Raw genomic sequence first — 18,512 nt, forward strand, 5'->3', positions numbered from 1 at the left:
AGGCAGAGCGGGCAGCAGGAGCAGTTGGTCTGTCACAGGACCATGCCTTTGACCCTCCGATGCAAACATCTGGATGCCCAGTGACTCCACAACCCAAGGTAATCCAGTCGGGGACACTCTCGTCTGATGTTTCAGCCCAGAAAGCAGAACTCATTTCAGTCAATCCAGCTTTGGAATTAAATAGAGGAAAATGAGTTAACGTTTGAACTGATTCATAATACACCTTTGGAGTGGAACGTGCACATTTCTGGGATTTCTGGAAAGAAAGGGACCTTCTGACATCTCAAGGCACATTGATCAAAAATGGAAAACAAATCTTGGGTATGCTTGAAAGTATCCAGAAACCAGAGGAAGTGGCCATCAGGCATTGCAGAGCACACCAGGTGGATAAGACCAAACTGGAATTGGGGAAATATGTAGCCAACAAGGCTGCAAAAAAGACACGTCAGAAAACAAAGTTTTATCTTTAATACCCTTGTCAGAGATACCCTTGCCCTCCCAGTAGAAAAATGAGACTATAATGCTAGGGACTGTCAATTTTTTTCAAATTATTGAAACTGTAGAAGCAAGATTTGATCCACAAGGCCAGGCAGTTCTCCCAGCTGGGCAAAGAGTAGTCCCAGAATCACTCTTGCATGAAAAACTGGATTGCAAACACAAAGCCACTCATTGAAGTACTGAAAAACTTTTGAAACATCTGCAAAAATCTATGATTGAGTCTGAAATGGCTCAGATTGTACAATCAAGACTCCAAAAATGTATAGTTTGTAAAAGAGGCGCCCCTAACACAGCTCGCGATGTAGTGCTAAGAGCCATTTCCAAGGGAATAGTGGCAGATGGATTGTACTGAATTTCCAGAAAATGGGGGTATAAATTGTGGGAATCCACAAAATCCAAGGGTTTTGAGAAAGCTGCAAAAGGCAGGCCTCATAGACAACAGAACTGTGATTAGAGCAAAGCAGTAGCCATGAGACAGATCAGCAGAAAAATTATGCAAAATGTTGAAAAGCAAGGACAACTAGAACAGTGGTCTGTGTATTAATGCTTGTCTAGAATATCTCCCTAAGCTAGGGAAAAGCTTATCTAGCAAGATATTAGGAAGTTTGAAGCTTAATAATGGAGCTCTGTGCATTGTGTTTTAAGGCTTACAAGCAGGTATTGTATTCAGAATAAGCAGGCATTGTTTAAACCCAAAGGTACGTGTGCTTCTAGTGGTTTGATAGAACAACTGTCAATAAGCTTCTGCTTTGTGTGATGGGTCAAAAAACTTATAAAGCAAGTTGTAACATTAAGTTCTTGGTCTGCTGCCTGGCATGCGAGATGATGGCATCTTCCCATTGTCATAACCATGTAATGAAACTGATGCTGAAAAATAAAACAGCTCAAGGCAGGCTCCTCAGCAGTCCCGTCCCGTTTGTGATTCGTACCTGGACCCCTGACTGGTGATACCAAAACAGGAACCACACAGTTACTTGTGCTAATGTTAATGAGGGGTTTCATGAAAGCAGGTGAATGAGAGCATTGCTTTATAAAACTTCCACATTCAAGAAAAAAGGAGCGCACTTGGAATAAAACATATGAGGCTAGCATAACCTCAGAACAGGAGAAAAGGAAATCACCAGACAGGAAGTGAAAAAGAAGCCATTTCTGGTACATGTGCATGCATTTGTTAGCTAAAAGAGAAAAAGAAAGGCAGAGGAAATAAGGAAGGAAGATTTTCAAATTGCACTGTGCAGAAGAGACACACAAACCACCAGGGTAAACACCCATGAGAGATTCAGCTTGGAGATGGATTAGAGTGGAATCCATTCACTGAAGGTCTTTGGTGCACAAGAGTTCAAAGACTGAGGAAAAAAGGAGAAAAGTTGAATTTCTAAAAGTCATTTACATTCCTGGAAGCAGTGTCTAGAGATCTCCAAAGCTGAAGCCTCAGAGAAGCTGAACCTAAAACATCCCCAAATGGATTGATAAGGTATTATGGGCATATCTCTGCTTCTTCCAGAGTCAATGAAATTCCAGACAAGGAGTGTCTGGAAATTAGGAATGGAGATAAAACATTTTATCTCCATTACTTTAAGGACACCATAATAAGGCACTTCAGGAACTCAACACAAGCATTCTTACCCTGCCCACTTATACACCTCTACATATGCTCTATTTTTTGAATACGGGCTGGTAGAAGAAGAGATCTGGCTTGAATTTCTCCCCAAGTTACCTGTTGCGCTTTCAGGTTAAGAGAGCATGTAAAATTCAGCTACTCACTCTCTCTATCCATGAATATTCCACTAGTGAACGACATACAGAAACATCCTTCTTCTCTTTGTACCTTCCTCAGTGGTGCCCTAATGAACAAGACACATGCATAAATCAGACAGAAAATCACCGAAATTGCTGAAATTACCTCTCAATTGCATGATAAAAGCTTCTGAGAAATGGCTTGACAGGATCACTGAACAAACTGAAACATGGCAGAGAAACATGCATTTTAGCCCTGATCAAGGGGAAAGAAAAAGAAATGCTGTAAAAATTCCAAGTGGAAGATAAGGAGAAAGACAGGCAGCACAGGAAGAACAAGGCCCTGTCAGATGTCCTGTGGAAGGTAACTTTGTGCCCTAGCACTGTCAGAGGACGTTCCCTGTCATTGGTGCAAGCAGCTGGAGACATAAATACTGATTGATTTGGGTTCCACAATCTTGGTAAGTACAGAGGTGGTTCAATAAGGTGACAGGAGGGAATTCCCTCAGAGAAACTGGGATGCCTGAAAGAAGCAAACCGCTCACCACAGCCAGGCCCGCTCAGCTGCTTTTCCTTCTGGCCCTCCTGAGCAGGATCGGAGATCTCCTCTTCCCTGAGGGAAGTGCAGCTGCTGCTGCCAAGGGAAATGTCCCCAGACTGACTCAGTGTTCCCTTTGCTTGCCAGATGTCCCATCTGCTGTCCCTGTCCAGGAGAGCTGCTCTGCACGGGAGGAAGAGACCGAGGGAGAGCCTGGGAACATCGGTGGCTGCAATCCCTCCTGATCTAGTGCTGTTTATGGATGGGTAGAGTCTGACTTTGATAGTTACAAGTGTAGGGATATTTCCATACACTGACCGGTATTTGCATTGGGATATAATGAATGTGTATCTACTTACATTTACAGATGTATGCTATGCATATATATATACATGTAAATATATATAAAAACATGGATACATACGCAGTTATTGATATGTGTATCTAGGTATATTTATGTGTCTATGTTCACTTTACATCCCTGCCTTCTTATGTTCACATAAGTGAATAGAAGAAAGGACAGTTGTAAAGGTGTATAGTTCTGCTAAAATTAGTTGGATTTTTAAATTGGTACATTGATATTGGTATTTCTAGAGAGGATTCTTCTGTACATATTGATATATGTCTTGTTATATGTAATCTATAACACTTAATATATATTTACACTGTAGATTGTTATGGTTGTGTATTTACATTTATTATATTGAAATGCATATGGATTTGTATAGTTCTGAAATTGTATTCATTTAATTCTAAGCCTAGGGTTATTTAGAGAGGGATACTGATATTTCTGTCTTTCTATATAGGCAGTAGAGTTGTAGTAATTTGTAATAAACTTGATTGTAAAACTTCAATTGATATTTGTTTCTAGTGAGTGTTTCTAGAGGGTTTCAGTAAATTAGTTTTTTTAACTGTATTTGATATTTGAAAATAGAAACAATATATTTCTTTTGTAACCTTGAGTTGATATTTGTTTGTTGGTAGCACAAGTGTAGCAATTTATAAAAAAATTTCAATTTTAAACCTAAGTTTATTTCTGTGTATTTGTTTACTCTTCCAGCATTGCTGGGTGGTAGAAACGCTGCAGCCTTCTTTGAGGCGTCTCCTTCAGAAGCCGCTCAGAGGAAGGCCACGAGAACAGCCATTTCCAGTCCATGCACACGCACACGCCACAGAGAGCTCAGCGGAGAAAAGACTGGAAGGGTCTTTGCAGGAGATATTCCAGCAAGGGTTTTAATTGCATCCCTCATGCCAGAGGGAGCAGAGACAAAGACCAAACCTCGGTGCCCTCAACACCACTTAAGTGTGGGGTCAGTGACCAATGACCTGAGGGCCCAGGGGCGGGCAAAGGGCAGGGCCAAGGGCAGCAAGCTGTAGGGGGGATGAGGCATGAATAATTGGGGTGGGCAGTGTCAACTGGCCAATGGGGGAGGCAATCTGATGTAGATTGGCAGTAGTGCTGCAGAGCGTCAAGGGTTAAGTCTTCTCCAACAGCCAAGGAGGGGAAAACTCTATGATACAGAGTTTGAGGGAGAGGAGTCAGAGGATTCCACAGCTTCCCTGTTTTTCCTTACTATGAAGAGTTTTCCAGTGGACCTCTGCAGACATTTAACTAAACAGGGAAACAGGATTTTTGCGATTACAACGCAAAAAATTCCTCGAACAAATGATGATACCGATCTTGTCAACCCCCACTGTCCAAAAAGTCCCTTGATGTCACCTGAGTTCTTCACAACTTTTAAGTCCTTTACTTGCTCCTTCAGCTTCGGGATGTTTATGTGGATAGATGTTGTGGGCAAAGAAAAGTTGAAGCACAACATCCTTTCAAAGTTGTGGCATCTGTGTCCATGGGCGAGCAGTGAAAAGTCTGTTGCTGCTGGTTTTATAGTTTTACGTGCTTGGTGTTATTAGCAATTGTTAGCAGCTCACTCGGTGCTTAGGACGTAGCATTGGTTTGCTTTACTGAGCTAGCACTTTCATTTTTCCTTGCATTTTGGTTTTAAAGTTTTTGCAACAGAAACCCCAGGGCCCAGTACTGAGGCTGCTATTTTCTTTTTTTTACTTCAAAAATCAATTTGTTTTCTGAAGACAGATATTAACTGACGGACAAATCAGTTGTGCCTAATTTGTTGGACATTAATTATGGTAATGTTAGGTGCTAGTAGAGCAGGCTTCCCCAAGTTTCGTGGATCCCTTCAGCCATGGGACCATTTAGTTGCTGGTGGGGAGCAAGGTTTCCAAGAGGCTGCATGGGCAAGCAGGGCTCCCTCGGAAACAATTTCTCAGAGAACAACCTGTACACAGAATATATCTGCAAGATAAAATTAAATTTTGATGGGCTACAAGATTGAGTTAAAGCCTGAGTGTTTGCAAATTTCAGTTCACAGATTTGTTATGTCTAGAGTACATAGAGAGACAAAATTGTATATAGTTCCATATCCTTTTAGTAAGGCTGTTTGAGGGTTTAGCACTCTGCTTTTCAATGGCTTTAATGACTCGTTCTTCTTAAGACAAATTTATGTGGGTCATCTAACTCCCCTTATGAAATGGAGAAAGAGTTTCAAAATGGAAAGCATACTTAAGCACTCACAAGAAATAGCTAGAAAAGAAACTATGCCTTTTTTTTAGTACCTTATTTTTTTAATTTTTTTTTTACTCTTGCATATCTTTGAGCAACTGAACATTGGTATATATCTTTGCATGAAATTCACACATATAGATCAAAGAGTCTTATACGTTTCTGAAGTTGCTGCCGGTGAGGTTTGGGTTCATTTAGAGAGCAGACAGGAGTGGTGTGCACTGGAAGATGCAGCTGCAGTCCCCATCCATGTCCCTTTCAGTGGTGGCTTTAGGGTGTCTGCAGCCTGCATCCAGAGTGCCCTGGGGACTCCTGTGGCTGGCTTTGCACTCAGGGTGAGGATGCCCCGGAGCCTCTGAGGCCGGCAGTGGGGACCAGAGCTGGGGCTTGTGGCCTGGCAGGTGTGGCTCTGGGGGCTGTGACATGCCAGGGCATGGGTCACAGTGGGAGCTGTGAGCAGGGGCACGGCCAGCTTGGTAGCTGAGCGACATGGTTCTGCTGGCTGTGACATCACAGAGGACAGGTCACGCTGGCACCTGTGTCCAGGGGCAGCACCGGGCAGTTTGATTCTGGCAGCCGGTGAGTGCACATGCAGGGGGAAAGCTGGGCTGGATGGGGGCTGGAAAAGGTGCCCTGGGGGTTTAAAGCCCAAGTGATAGCTGGGACACTCAGGGCAGGGCACTGTCACCAGGGCTGGGGGAAGTGGGGCTAGGGGCTGGGGGAGAGGCTCTGGGCACATTGCAGGTGCCGCCAACTCCTTACTCCTTCCCAGCCATTCATGCTGAGCCCCCTTTCTCCCACCAGGCCATGTCTCCAACACTGGCCTTCATCCTGGCCCTGTTATGCACCCCCAGTGGGTTTAAAGCGGACCTGAAAGATGATAAGGATGTGGTCAGGCAGATGCGGGAGCGCGAGGAATTTCTGCAACAGGAGATGACACGGCTCCTGCAAGAAGTGGAGGAAAACAATTCCATCCTGGAAAGCCTGCTCCTTTCTGCATGGCAGCTGCTGTGGATGCCTTGGTTCACCAAATCTGGGCAGAAGGCAAATGGAGAAACTGAAAAGAGTGAAGCTGAACGGATGTGGGAGCGCGAGGAATTTTTGAATCAGGAAATGACTCGGCTCCTGCAGGAGATTGATGGCAACAATTCCATCTTGGAAAGCCCATTCCTTTCCGCATGGCAGCTGAGGTGGCTGCTTTTGCTCATCAGCGCTGTTCTGCTCTCTCTGGCCTACTGGCTGGTCAGGAGATGGAGCCGTGGCTCTGCCAGCTGCAGGATGCAGAAGGGATCAGGCAGCAGGTGGAACGTTGTCAGGGAGAAGTTCAGCAGCAAGGAGAAGGTGAGTGAGCATGAGAAGGACAAGGGTGCAGACTGGAGTGGCAGTATTTTGTCTGTGCCCAGCCCATCCCCAATGGGCACATCCAGAATAAGGCTGGAGTAGGCTGTGAGCAACCTGATCTCGCTGGGAAAGGCCTTTCTCATTGCTCTGGGGGTCACACTGGATGGTCCTTAAAGGTCACTCCTGAGCCCAGCTGTTCTGTGATTCTGTGATTTTGCTGCAGGGCCTGTTTAGCACCAAGGTGCTGCCGGCGCTGGTGAATAAGCTCCCAGTTGTGTGCCGAGTGTTCTCCCGGAGGAGCTTCATTCCGGAGCTGCACCCAGCTGTTGGGAGAGACACCAGCCCTGCAGCCTGCGGGGTCCAGGAGAACAGCAGCACTCACCGCACGCGGGTCATCCTGAGGCCAACCCCTGGCCACTCCTTCAGCCGAAAGAGCAGGAAGCAGCCCCCAGCCAGGCGCATCCGTGTGGCGCTGGAGTGCCTGTGCTCCGGGGAGCGGCTGCTGGGGCACACCTGCAAACGTTGGTGCTGTCAGCCTGGCTGCTCCTGCCGCAGTCGCGCCACTACCAGCTCACGGCGCTGCCCTGCGGCAGGTCCTGCAGCTTCTGGCTGAGCTGTGCCTCTGGCTGGCACTGCAGCATCAAGATGGCTCTTGCAGTGCAGCAAGGCAGCTCAGGTGCCTACCCTTGGCCTTGAGGAGGCAGCAGCCGGCTCTGTCAGCAGCACCGTGTGGGCAAGAGAGCTTCTGCCTCTCATACTCACTGCCGACATGGCACTGCTGCTGAGGTGACAGCATTGCCACCAAAAAGGAGCTGAGGAAGGTGAAGGGAACCATTCCTCATGGGACATTTTTTGTTTTCTGTTACAATTCTTCAGTTCCTTCTTATGAAACCTTAAAGATTTAGCAGGACTGTAATAACTGTCAAACCTCCCAAGGCAGAGCTGGGAAGAGTAACGTGATTTCAAATACGTAGAAGTTTATGTTGAGAAAAATTAGACATCCATGGCAGTTTTCCTAAACCACTTTTTTTCTTCATTAAAAAAATAAAATGAAGTTCTTTGACTTATATTTGCTCTCGCAACATGTCATTTGTGATGAGAATATACGCAGGTTACAAACATTAGTAAATGGTCAATAAATGCAACTATGGAGGCAATTCCAAATTTCATTGGTTCTCCCACAGCTCCATCTCAGCTCTAGGAAGGCTTCTTTAAAAAGGAAAGAGAAAATTTGGCGCACTCTATACCCATTATTCCAAGGAAGGAAAAGCCTCTTGGATCTATGCCAATAGTGACAGAGCCCAAGTGAAAAAGGATAATCCCAGCTTGATTTAAAACTTCTGGCAGCTGCCTTGCACCCAGACTGGTTCTTCTGATCCTCAGCAGGGAGATGGGGACGTTCCAAGGAAAAGAAAACAACACAAATGTCCTAGGCAAAACCAAGCTGTGTAACTGCATCAACTTGGGATCTTTTGGTCTGGGGTCTAACTGGTATTGCGTGAAGTGCTCGCTGCAGTGCTCTTGTTGTTTCCCCCAACTTAATAACTACTACGACACTACTTGCAAGCACAACTTAGCAGCAGCAGCAGAGAACCTCGTCTTTGTCTTCCTTCTGGGTTAGAACAAAATAAATTTCAAGAGGAATTGTGCCTGAAACCTTGTTCCTCTACAGCTCCAAGTTGATCCATAACAATTCTAAATAAAAGACATCAAGAGACTATCAACTCTTCTGGAGGCTCTTGCGTGGTGGTGGCTGAGGGAGCTTTTCCTGCAGCCCTGGAAAGGGCTCCAGGGGTCCTTGGCTGAGAACGGGGATCAGGGCTCAGGGAAAAGAACCAATAGGCTCAAGTCAAAGGCTGAGAGGGCAGGGCTGCCATCGTGTGGCAAAGAAAGAGCCACATCATTTTCTTTCCTTTCTTTTTTGCTGTGAGGGAATCAAAGCAAAGAAATTGATCTCAGCATGCCTTGTGGGACTGCAAAGATCCCCACCCATCATACCCCAGGTGAACCTTTACCCGTACTAACTAGACCAATTAGACCCTTACTAACTAGACCAATTTATCCCTCACCTACAACCTATAGGAAAACTCTGAGGCAAAACCTTCGGGATGCCAGATGTGAGTAACGGCCTCCTTCTAGTGACTGCATCTCTGTGCACTTTGCAAACTTGCAGAAGTATTCAAGAGAACTTAAAGAATGAAACAGATTTTGTCTCTCGTATCTCCGCCCACAAAATCCCTGATGTTTCTGGTTGTTCACTGTCTTTTCTTTATGGTAAGGACAAGAGTGTGCCTCATCAACAGCACATTGCTATGGCATTTTTCCAACAGGCAAAAATATTCCTCTCTTCTGCTCACAGATTCTGAAGAAGAAAGAAAATCAGAAAAAATAGAGGTTTTCACAGGTGTTAGGAGGAAAAACCAATCTGTGAGAGCACAAACTCTGTCTTATCACTTGATCGTACATGGGTTTTGCCAGTCCCTCTGCTCGGAGAAAGATTCCCTTTGGGAGGTAGTTTTCAAAAGTATTCCTTGGAATGGAGGGGCACACTGTCACAATCCATCCCCCTGGGATGTCACAGCCCACTGCTCTATGACACCAGCCTCCAGCCCCTGTGACTGCACAAAAGGCATTGAAACACCTTGGAACCCCAAGATAAGCAGTGAGGGAACGTTTGGTCACCATCCAGCACTGCCTGATGTCGTTATCCACAGGTTGGTGACATCAGAGTCCTTTACCTCTACTCTGTTGTGAGAGATGAAGTAAGATTTTTCTGAACTCAAAAGGTTGTTAGGTAAAAAAATGAAAGTTGTTGGTTCTGTGTGTTGTTATTTCTGGTTTGGATTTGCTCCAGTTAATTTGTTGCTTGTGGCTGTGAGCTGGGAAAGCTGCCAGGTTAAAGACCTGACCAAAAAGGAAGTGGGATCAGAGGAGAGGGGACAGAAAAGTGGGTGGTCAGGAGAGAATAGAAATTCCCAAGTACCCAGCCAATGGGAAAGGGAACAGGGACCGCCCCTGGCCAATGGGAAAGGGGATAAAATGTAGTTCCTGTCTTGGAGGGTGTGTGTGTTTGGCTCCTGGGGCAAAGAGGTGAATTGTTTCTAAGAACCAGATTTCTTTTGCCTCCACAACTTATTTCCCCATTTCATTGTAGCTAAATGTTCATTTCTAACCCTGTGATGACACAGCAGGCCTTCCATCCCTGCAGGCCCATGTGTCCAGAGAACAAAGGAAATACTGTTTCCTAGTTTCAATTTCTACATCTCCATGGCACTCTCCCTCAGCCACCTGCATCACATGTCCCTGTCCCTGTCCTAATCCCTGTCCCTGACACCTTGCCATGTTTTCCTAGGGACAGTCCTGGTCTCTGTTCACAGGGGCTCTGGTCTCTCTCCCTGAGAGAGGCCATCACATCCAGGCCTTTCAGGCCAGGCCCTGCACAAGGTTTTGTCCCTTTTGGTTTAAAGGTCAGAGTTTGCCCTCTCTGCCGCCCTGCTGGGTCGAGGCTGATGGGCACAAGAACACGTAGCACCTGTGTTTAGGGCTGTGGGATGTTCAGCTTTGCTTGCTCAGCAGAACGGGTCCTGTCTAGGAAGGCTCCAAAGGCAGGAAGGAATTCTCTCTGCCTTTTGTTTCTGCAGCAGTTCTTTCATCTGCACAATGACAAGGCCAGGCCTCCATGCTGGCAGCATTCCTGAGGTGACCAGGACAGCATGTAGGCCCCTGAGCAGAGGAAATCTGCAAGTACACAAATGGTGCCCCAGGGGTGCATCTTCTTCTCTCCTCCTCCCTGTGCTGAGTTGTCCTCTCCACCGGAATCCTGAAGACTGGCAAGGGCACTGTGCCAGCAAGGTGCAGTCTGACACTTCACTGCTGACCAAACAAGGGCCCCTCCTATTGTTAAAGCTGCAGAAGTGTGGGAATAAAGGAAAATGTGTGTGAATCAGGGCAGCCAGGCTGCCAGCAGGGTCTTGTGGGCCTCCCTGGGTTGTTTTGGGACACCTCCCGGGAACTGGCCAAATGAGGGACGGCTGGAAGCTCAGCTGGAGGAGTAGGTTGGGAGTTTTAAAGATTGGGATGCTGCAGTTAAATGTCCCAGTTCAAGGCTTCTCCTGATCTCACACTGGGAGGGGCTGTTTACTCTCTTGAGGGACAAGATGCCACGCAGAGAGATCCAGAGAGATTGGAGCCTTGGATTTCCTGTGGGAAAAGCTCCTGCCCCCATGGCCCTGGGCCGAGGGCTGTGCCCCACCGGACATGGGCACCACCCAGCGTGGGGCACAAGGGGAAGGCTGAGGAAGCAGAGCCCAGCAATTCTGTGGGGGAAAGAACAACAATCTCTTTCTTTTTTCTAAAAGAAGGGGTTGAAAGAGCCTTGCTAGTGGTTCTGGCACTAGAGGGGCCTCCTGCAGAGGTGGGGCAAGTCCTCAGGGTCTGGGGCCTTTTCCTTCAGGGACCGCCGGGACCGCCCAGGTGAGCAGTGCCTGCCGTGGGTGGGAGCAGAGGGTCTGGGGCTGGGGCCCTGGACAGAGGGACCTGCCTCCTCCTGGGGCTGGTCCAGCTCTGGGGACACCGGCACTGCTGGGGGTCATTCTTGCCATCACCCCTTCTTGCCTCTGGCTGTTGTCATCTCTGAGAGTCAGTCATCAGCACAAGCAGTTCTTTATTGTTTTAGATGGGATAGAATTAGTTACATCTATAGATGTTAAGATTTACATTTACATATTTTTAGAGTTACATTTAGATGCCCACATTTAGACGCTTTCATTTAGACGCTTACATTTAGATGCCTACATATAGGCGCCTAAATTTACATGCCTACAATTAGACGCCTACATATAGATGCCCACATTTACATGCCTACATTTAGATGCCTACAGTTACATGCTTACATGTTTATCTAGAAATAGGCATAGTTCTTTCATGAGAGCCATGTAGATGTTCAGAAGCAGAGATTGAGCTGTGTGGGCCTAGGCTGCATTTTTACCACTTTCCCCCCTCGGCTTCCTTTCTCACCTCTTGATTTTCCCCCTGCGCCCCCTGTGTCCCCTCTCCCATTGCTGGATTCCAGCTGGCGGCTGGGCCGGGTAGAGCAGCACTTCAAGCCCTGGCTGTCCCTGGAGCAGTGGGAGCTGCCGCTGGCCCCAGGCACTGTCCCCTGAGGAGCTGCTGAAGGACGGTGAGACAGAGGGGGCTGAGGGGGCTGAGGGGGCGGTGATGCTGAAGGGACAGAGAGCCTGAGCTGCTGCTGGGGCTGAGGGCTGTGGGGCAGCCGAGGCCGATGGTGGCACTGAGGTGACAGGGAAGTGGCACAGGCTGAGGGGCTGGCGGGTATAAGGGGGACGGGATGGGTCACAAGGGACTGAGGGGGGATGAGAGGACTGTGAGGGGCTGAAGAAACTGAAGGGGGCTGGGGGTTCACTGCGAGCATGGTGGGGCTGAGGGGATGGAGGGGGCCAACAGGGAGCACAGCAGGGACTGCAGCTCTGCGAGGCCTTGGAACCAATTCCAGAGCCTCCACTTTTGCCCCAGCTGCAAGGAAGACCTTGAGGACAGCCGGAGACTGACGGGAGCCAGCAGGGAGAAGCTAAAGGCCAGCAGCAAGAGCAGTGAACGGGGACCTGCTGCTGCCAGCCTGGAGAGAGCCCGGCTGAGGCCACAGGCCCGGGCAGGCAGGGTGGGGCTGAGGGCAGCGTGGGCTGTGGCCGTGGGCACTGCCTGGCGGGGCAGGAGCGGGCCCTGCCCGTGCTGGGGCTGCTCAGGGCAGCTGCCCCGGCCGGCACAGGGGCTGTCCTTGGCCAAGGCAGCTGTGCCGGCAGGGCCCGGGAGCTGTTCCGCGTGTGCCGGGCCCTGCCGGGTCTACGGGACGGTTCTGCCGCGGCTGCGCTCACCACAGCCTGGCCCGCTTGGCTGCTTTTTCTTTCTGACCCTCCTGTGGAGGCTCTGAGATTTCCTCTTCCTTGAGGGAAGTGCAGCTGCTGCCAAGGGAAACGTCCCCTCATGGGCTCAGTGTTCCCTTTGCTTGCCAGATGTCCCATGAGCTGTCTCTGTCCAGGAGAGCTGCTCTGCACGGGAGGAGGAAAGCGAGGGAGAGGCTTGGAAGATGGGGCAGCTGGGATCCGTCTGCCTGGAGTTCTGTTTAAAGATACACGGACTTGAGTGTGAACAGAGACTATTATATGGATATGTCCATGTGTATCCTGCTATTTGTACAGGCATATTTCTGTATATATGGTACTGAAGTTATGAATATACTATGTATATATGTACATATAGATACCTCGATAGATACAGGTTTGCAGTTACATACTTGTGTGTATATGTGATGTTGCGTCCCGGTCACAAGAGGCACCCGGCACGCTCGCCAGGAGAGGCTGTGCCCTGCCTCAACCGCAGGCAGGCAGGGTCACAGTTCGGACACTGGCTGGGATCCTAAACCACCGAGGCGTCTGCTAAACCTGGACCCAACGCTGAAGGATTGAGGTAAAGGAAAAAGGAAGGACTCTCTGGTTGCTTCTTCGAGCTGCTTTATTTCTTTCCCATGCAGAAGCGGTGCCGGGGCGGTGCCGTTTGGAACCAGCAGCATGGCACAGGAGTTATTCTTTCCCGCAGCAGGCGCAGCGCTGAAGCGAGGCAAGTGACACAACCTCGTGGGCAGCAGCGGCGGCGGCGGTGGCAGTCTCTCCCACTCGGTGGGGCAGCGCCGGCAGCAGCAGAGATCCCCCCACGGTAGGAGCCAAGTGGGGAACGGCAGCGCCGGCAGCATCGGTCACACGGGCGGTGTCAGCGGTACGAGCGATTTCTCTTCTCTCTCTCTCTCTAGGCAGGAGCCGCAGCGGTGCCGGGGGAGCACTGGGGAGGGAGCGGGGGGGGGGGGGCGGCGGCTTTCCCGTCACCGGGACGGGGCAGCTGATGCCGCGCGCGTGATCTTCTCTCTCACCACGGAGAGCGGTGCCGGCTGCAGAGGACTGCGCTGGGGTGAGTGCGGTGGGGTGCGGGAGCCGTGCAGCTGGAAGGCGAGGCAGTGGCAGAGAGCGGGGAAAAGAAGAAAACAGTGGCTTTTATGCAGGAGGGGGATGGAAATCCGAGAGGGGGCTGTCTGGCTTGCTGTAAACATAACCTGAAGCAGGAAGGACACAGACCAATGGCAAAACGGAAAAATTCTCACTGACAGGGAACTCTCCAGACAAAGGGGCAGGATCTTTGAGAAGAGAGAGGGAAGAATCTGGAATTCTTAACTGCCATGGCGAGACAGGGGGCAAACAACTTCAGACAGAGACCAAACATCTTCAAACCACCAATGCCACAGGCAGGGAGAGACCAAACATCCCCGAACCACCACTGCCACTGAGGCAGAGTGGAAATTTTCCAGAGTAGAAATCCATTTTGATTTAGGTGAAATGTACATCTTCAAGTCGGTAGCTTGCTGTTGAGTCTGACTGCCTGTTCTCGCGAAGGGCCTGTGCTTGGATAAACTGCTTCAGCAGAAGGACAAGAGATAAGGGGGGAGTGGGGGCGGGGCAGACAGAGCAGGGCAACCTGACCCAGGAGTTCTTTCTGCTAAAGAAGAATTAGCAGCAAGTGTCAGGCAAAATCAGTGGAATGAATATGTACGAAACTATTGTGAAATGGCATGCATATGCATTTGAGAGGGAAATAAAAGGGGATCTGGAGTTCCCAGAGGTAGGCATGTCATTTTAGGGGAATGATTCCCACATGCATCCAGCTCTGTAATAAACATACTGGCTTTGCAACTTTCACAAAAGTTGTGGAGTTTGTTTGCTTCTGCAGATCACCACAGGCAGGGCTTCAAACCCTCACTGCCACATATATTTGTCTAGTTCTTGATGTATGTTGTAATATCTGTGCTTAGATTTCCATATGTATACAGTTGTGTAGGTATCTATTTGTATTGATGTAGTTTTTGGTATATGTCTTTTTAAATAGCTATATTGGTATTTGTATTGGTATATATGTCTGGTTTTATATTTTTATATGTATATTGATCTATTTCTATATATGTTATACTTACATATATATCCGGATGTACAGCTGTATATTTGTATCGATGCAGTTGTACAGATATTTAGATTGGTAGTGCTGTTTGTCTCTTTATTGAAAAGTTTGTTTTATCTATCTGTTTCTGAAAGGTAATATGTAACATTTAATCTTTATTCATATCTGTATATTGTTGTGGTTAAATATGTATTCAGTTGCGTTTAAATGTGTATGGAGTGGTATAGTGGTGGAATTCTATTTGTTGAGTTTTTGGTATTAGAGAGAGATACTGATATTTTTGTGTTTATATATGGAGTGTATGCTTGTTGAAATATGCAATTAATTAGAATGTTAATTTTCCCGTGATCTCTATGTGTATAGTGAGTGTATGTAGAGGTTTGCAATAAATTAGTTTTTGTTAACAGAAGTTGATGTTTGTATGTTTTAAAATAGTGTGGTGTAACAATCAAATAAATTACTTTTTTAAACTTTAACTGAGACCTGTATAGTTTTATGTTGACAGCACTGGTGTAGCAATTTGGAAGAAATGCCATTTGTCAACTGAGATGGATGTGTTGTAATTTGTGGTACCAAAAGCCATGAGCAGATGGAAATGCCAGAGGATTTTTCATTTTGGCCATGAAAATCTCCAGCCATGCCCAGCACATGCCCCACCTGCACTCAGGCTGGGCAAGGGAAGTGCAGATTTGGGATGGCAGCAGAGCCACACGTTGGCTCAGAACTCGCTGCAAAGGCCTGCTGGCTTAGAAAAAGATCAAGGATACATTCTATATATGCTACTTATTACAGTATTATATAGTATTATAGATTCTATTTATTACATTTAATAAAATATGTATTATGTAGTATATTGTGGGAAAACCCTTAAAATCAGAGAGTTTTGGGAAAGCTTCTTCTCAGTTCTCAGAATCTCTGCTGGTCAGAGTGACCCTGAGATGCGTTACAAAGTCTCTTTTCCCAGCCCGGTACCTGAAGAAGGAGTCAGGATTTTTTCTCTTCTCTTTCTCAAGGTTGTTTATTGTTTCTTATCTATAAAATTCTTTCTGTGACCTGCCAAGGTCTGTCTGGCAGGTTGGGTTGTGGCACACTGCCCACCTCAGAGGCAATGTTATCTTTTTATACTAAAAACTATGTGTACATTTTTTACCATAACTTTCCAATACCTATCACCAATGTTAGACAGTGAGTTACTACTCTAAACCAATCTAAAAGTGCCAGCATCACAGCAGAAGATGGAGGCCAAAAGAAGAAGGAGAAAGACTGGAGACGCCCAGATTCCTCCATCTTGCCTCCTGAACCCCCATTCTAAAAACCCCAAAAAACAAATTTTTCACCCTGTGATAAATTCACTATCATTCTACTTAAACTTTCGTTGCTTGTAAATCCTTATATAAGGTTGGTAATTTTTTCCATGGGTCAAGATCAAAGGCACAGGGGTCTTGGGCTCTGTACCAAGGTCTCCGAGCCCCCTGACAGGGTCTCGAGTCCTCCAGGGCAGTCAGAGGAATTTCTTGGGTTCCAGCACTCAGTGAGGAGGATTTCCAGTCTAGAGGACTATAAAAATAAAAATGAAGACCATGGACAGTGCCATTGCCAGAGGCCCAGGCTGTTAAAGGGAGGAGTGAATCATCCCGTTTACGGTCTGTAGCTGATACCCTTGTAAGTAATAAGTAGCAACTCTAGGGGCTCCTGGGACAGGAGATGGGAAACTGTGGGAAATGGATTTGTAGAGAGTTCTCAGGGCCTGACCGAAGGCCCACACGGTATGCATCTGTATGCAAACTTTGAGACAAGAAATGTTGACTTAGACATGCCATGGAATAGGACAGATATTGTTGAGAGAGAAATGGAGCCAGAAAAAAGTTTCAAAGGATGGCCCTGCAAATGAGACTAGATACTTTGGAGAAATAGAACTATGAATGATGCATTGTAGTGGGACCCCCTTTTTTCCTTGTGTTTTAATGAAAAGAACAATCCTCATCTGTTCTAAACTAGTGATGTTGGAGGTTGTGAGGTAGAAAAAGCTAGAAATCTTTCTAGAAATCTGATTATCTAAAGGGGAGAGGGAGGGGAAAGGGAAGGCAACAGAAGTAATCAAGAACACCCCGGGCAACCCCTGCAGGTGCCTGGAGATACAGGGAGGGTAAAAAGTACTTTGGTGATTTATCTGGGAGACCACAGTTAAGAGGCAGCGTTACAAACTTTCTTTTTCTGTGTAATATGGGATGTGTTGAGAAGTGGTTTTTAAAAATTGGTAGAAACCCTATTTAAAAAACACAGTCAGTTGGGTTGATGCAGTGTTTATTCAGATGCTGAGCAGCTTACCCTTCCTTGCCTTCATCACCCAGAAGGGGGAGAGCTCCATTGAGTACATTGCCTCTGAAACCACAATTCTCATTCTTCATCCACAGGGTGGTTTTGGTGACTCCTTTTGGTTTTGATGGGACCTTGCTATGGGAATAAGTCACGGTCCAGAGCCCCTTGAGTCGCCTCATCTGTGAGAAAGGACCTTACTGTCATCTTAAGACAGAGAATATTAAGGGAGTAGTTTCACACTGGCAAATATTTTGCTTTTTGAGGTAAATACTGATTTACAGTAGTGCCCCCTCTCCCCTCTCATCCTTGTCCTGTGCCACTGTGAGTCCATCCCTTCACCCGTCAGTGCAGTATTTGCACGGCTTCTCCTTGGGAGGGACTGGAAGCCCAGCCTAGGCTCCCAGGCAGACAGAAGTGATGGGTTGGGTTTTGCCAAGGTATTTTAAGCTGGGTGAGTTCCTTCACCACAGCCTCAGAGCAGCCACACCTCCGTTTGTGCTGACAGAGCTGAGGGAATGGTGCGTGGTGGGTTTGCCACCAGGGATTTGTCTTGTGAGCCTGTGCCAGGAGGGAAGGGACTGCCAACACAGAACAGCACCTGCCATCAAGAGGCATCCGTGAGGAGCCTTCACATGGACAGAGACTAGAGCCACACAGAACACAACAAAAATGTACCAACAAAGGGACATACTGCCAATGAACAGGTTAAACCTTTTTTTGGTATCTTTTTCTCTTTTGTTTTTTTTTTTTTAATTAATGCACAGAAAGGGCTGAAAAAGTAAAACCTCACTGTACTGTCAAGTGGAGAAACGAGGAACTCTCATTGGGATGCTCCTTGTCTCTCCTGTCCCTTGGGAATGGCTGGTGTTTTTCAGGAGAAGAAGAAACTTGCTGTGAAAGGAGGAGAACTCAGGAGGGTGGCAGTGGCTGTGGGCTGCTGCAGTTCTGCTCTCCTGAAGAGCTTATTGCCTGGTTTATTTTTGCAGCCCTTTCTGGCATGACAAAAGTGTGTTACAAATTTTCCAGAGGAAGGGGAGAAAGGAAGAAAAGGGCAAGGGCACAGATATGCTGGCCTAGGGCTCTGCAGTTCTGTTTGTCCGTGCATACTCTTCCAGCTCTGATTTCCTGTCCATGGCAAGTTGCAGCTCCTGCTTGATGATTTTTATCTGCTTCTCCAGCTCTGTCAGCTCTTGCAGCACCGAGGTCCTCGCAGTGTTGAGAGACTCTGCTTTCCCGTTGGTGGTTAAGGCAGGCGGGGTCTGTCTCCTCCCCTGTGGCAGGGGGATGTCCTGGTGCTGATGGATTGTCACCTCATTTTGCCCCTCATCGGTGCAGATGTATTTTTGGCGGTGGCAGTTGCCCAGGTTGGCTGTGTTCCACACCGCATGCTGGCTGTTCCCCACATGGGCCCTGAACAGAGAGAGGAGAGTTAACAGCACATCAGAGCCTGTTCTTGTCTGTGTGCACACCTCCACTCTGAGCCGT

The sequence above is a fragment of the Haemorhous mexicanus genome, chromosome Z (assembly GCF_027477595.1).
Source record: "Haemorhous mexicanus isolate bHaeMex1 chromosome Z, bHaeMex1.pri, whole genome shotgun sequence".
Classification (NCBI taxonomy): domain Eukaryota; kingdom Metazoa; phylum Chordata; class Aves; order Passeriformes; family Fringillidae; genus Haemorhous; species Haemorhous mexicanus.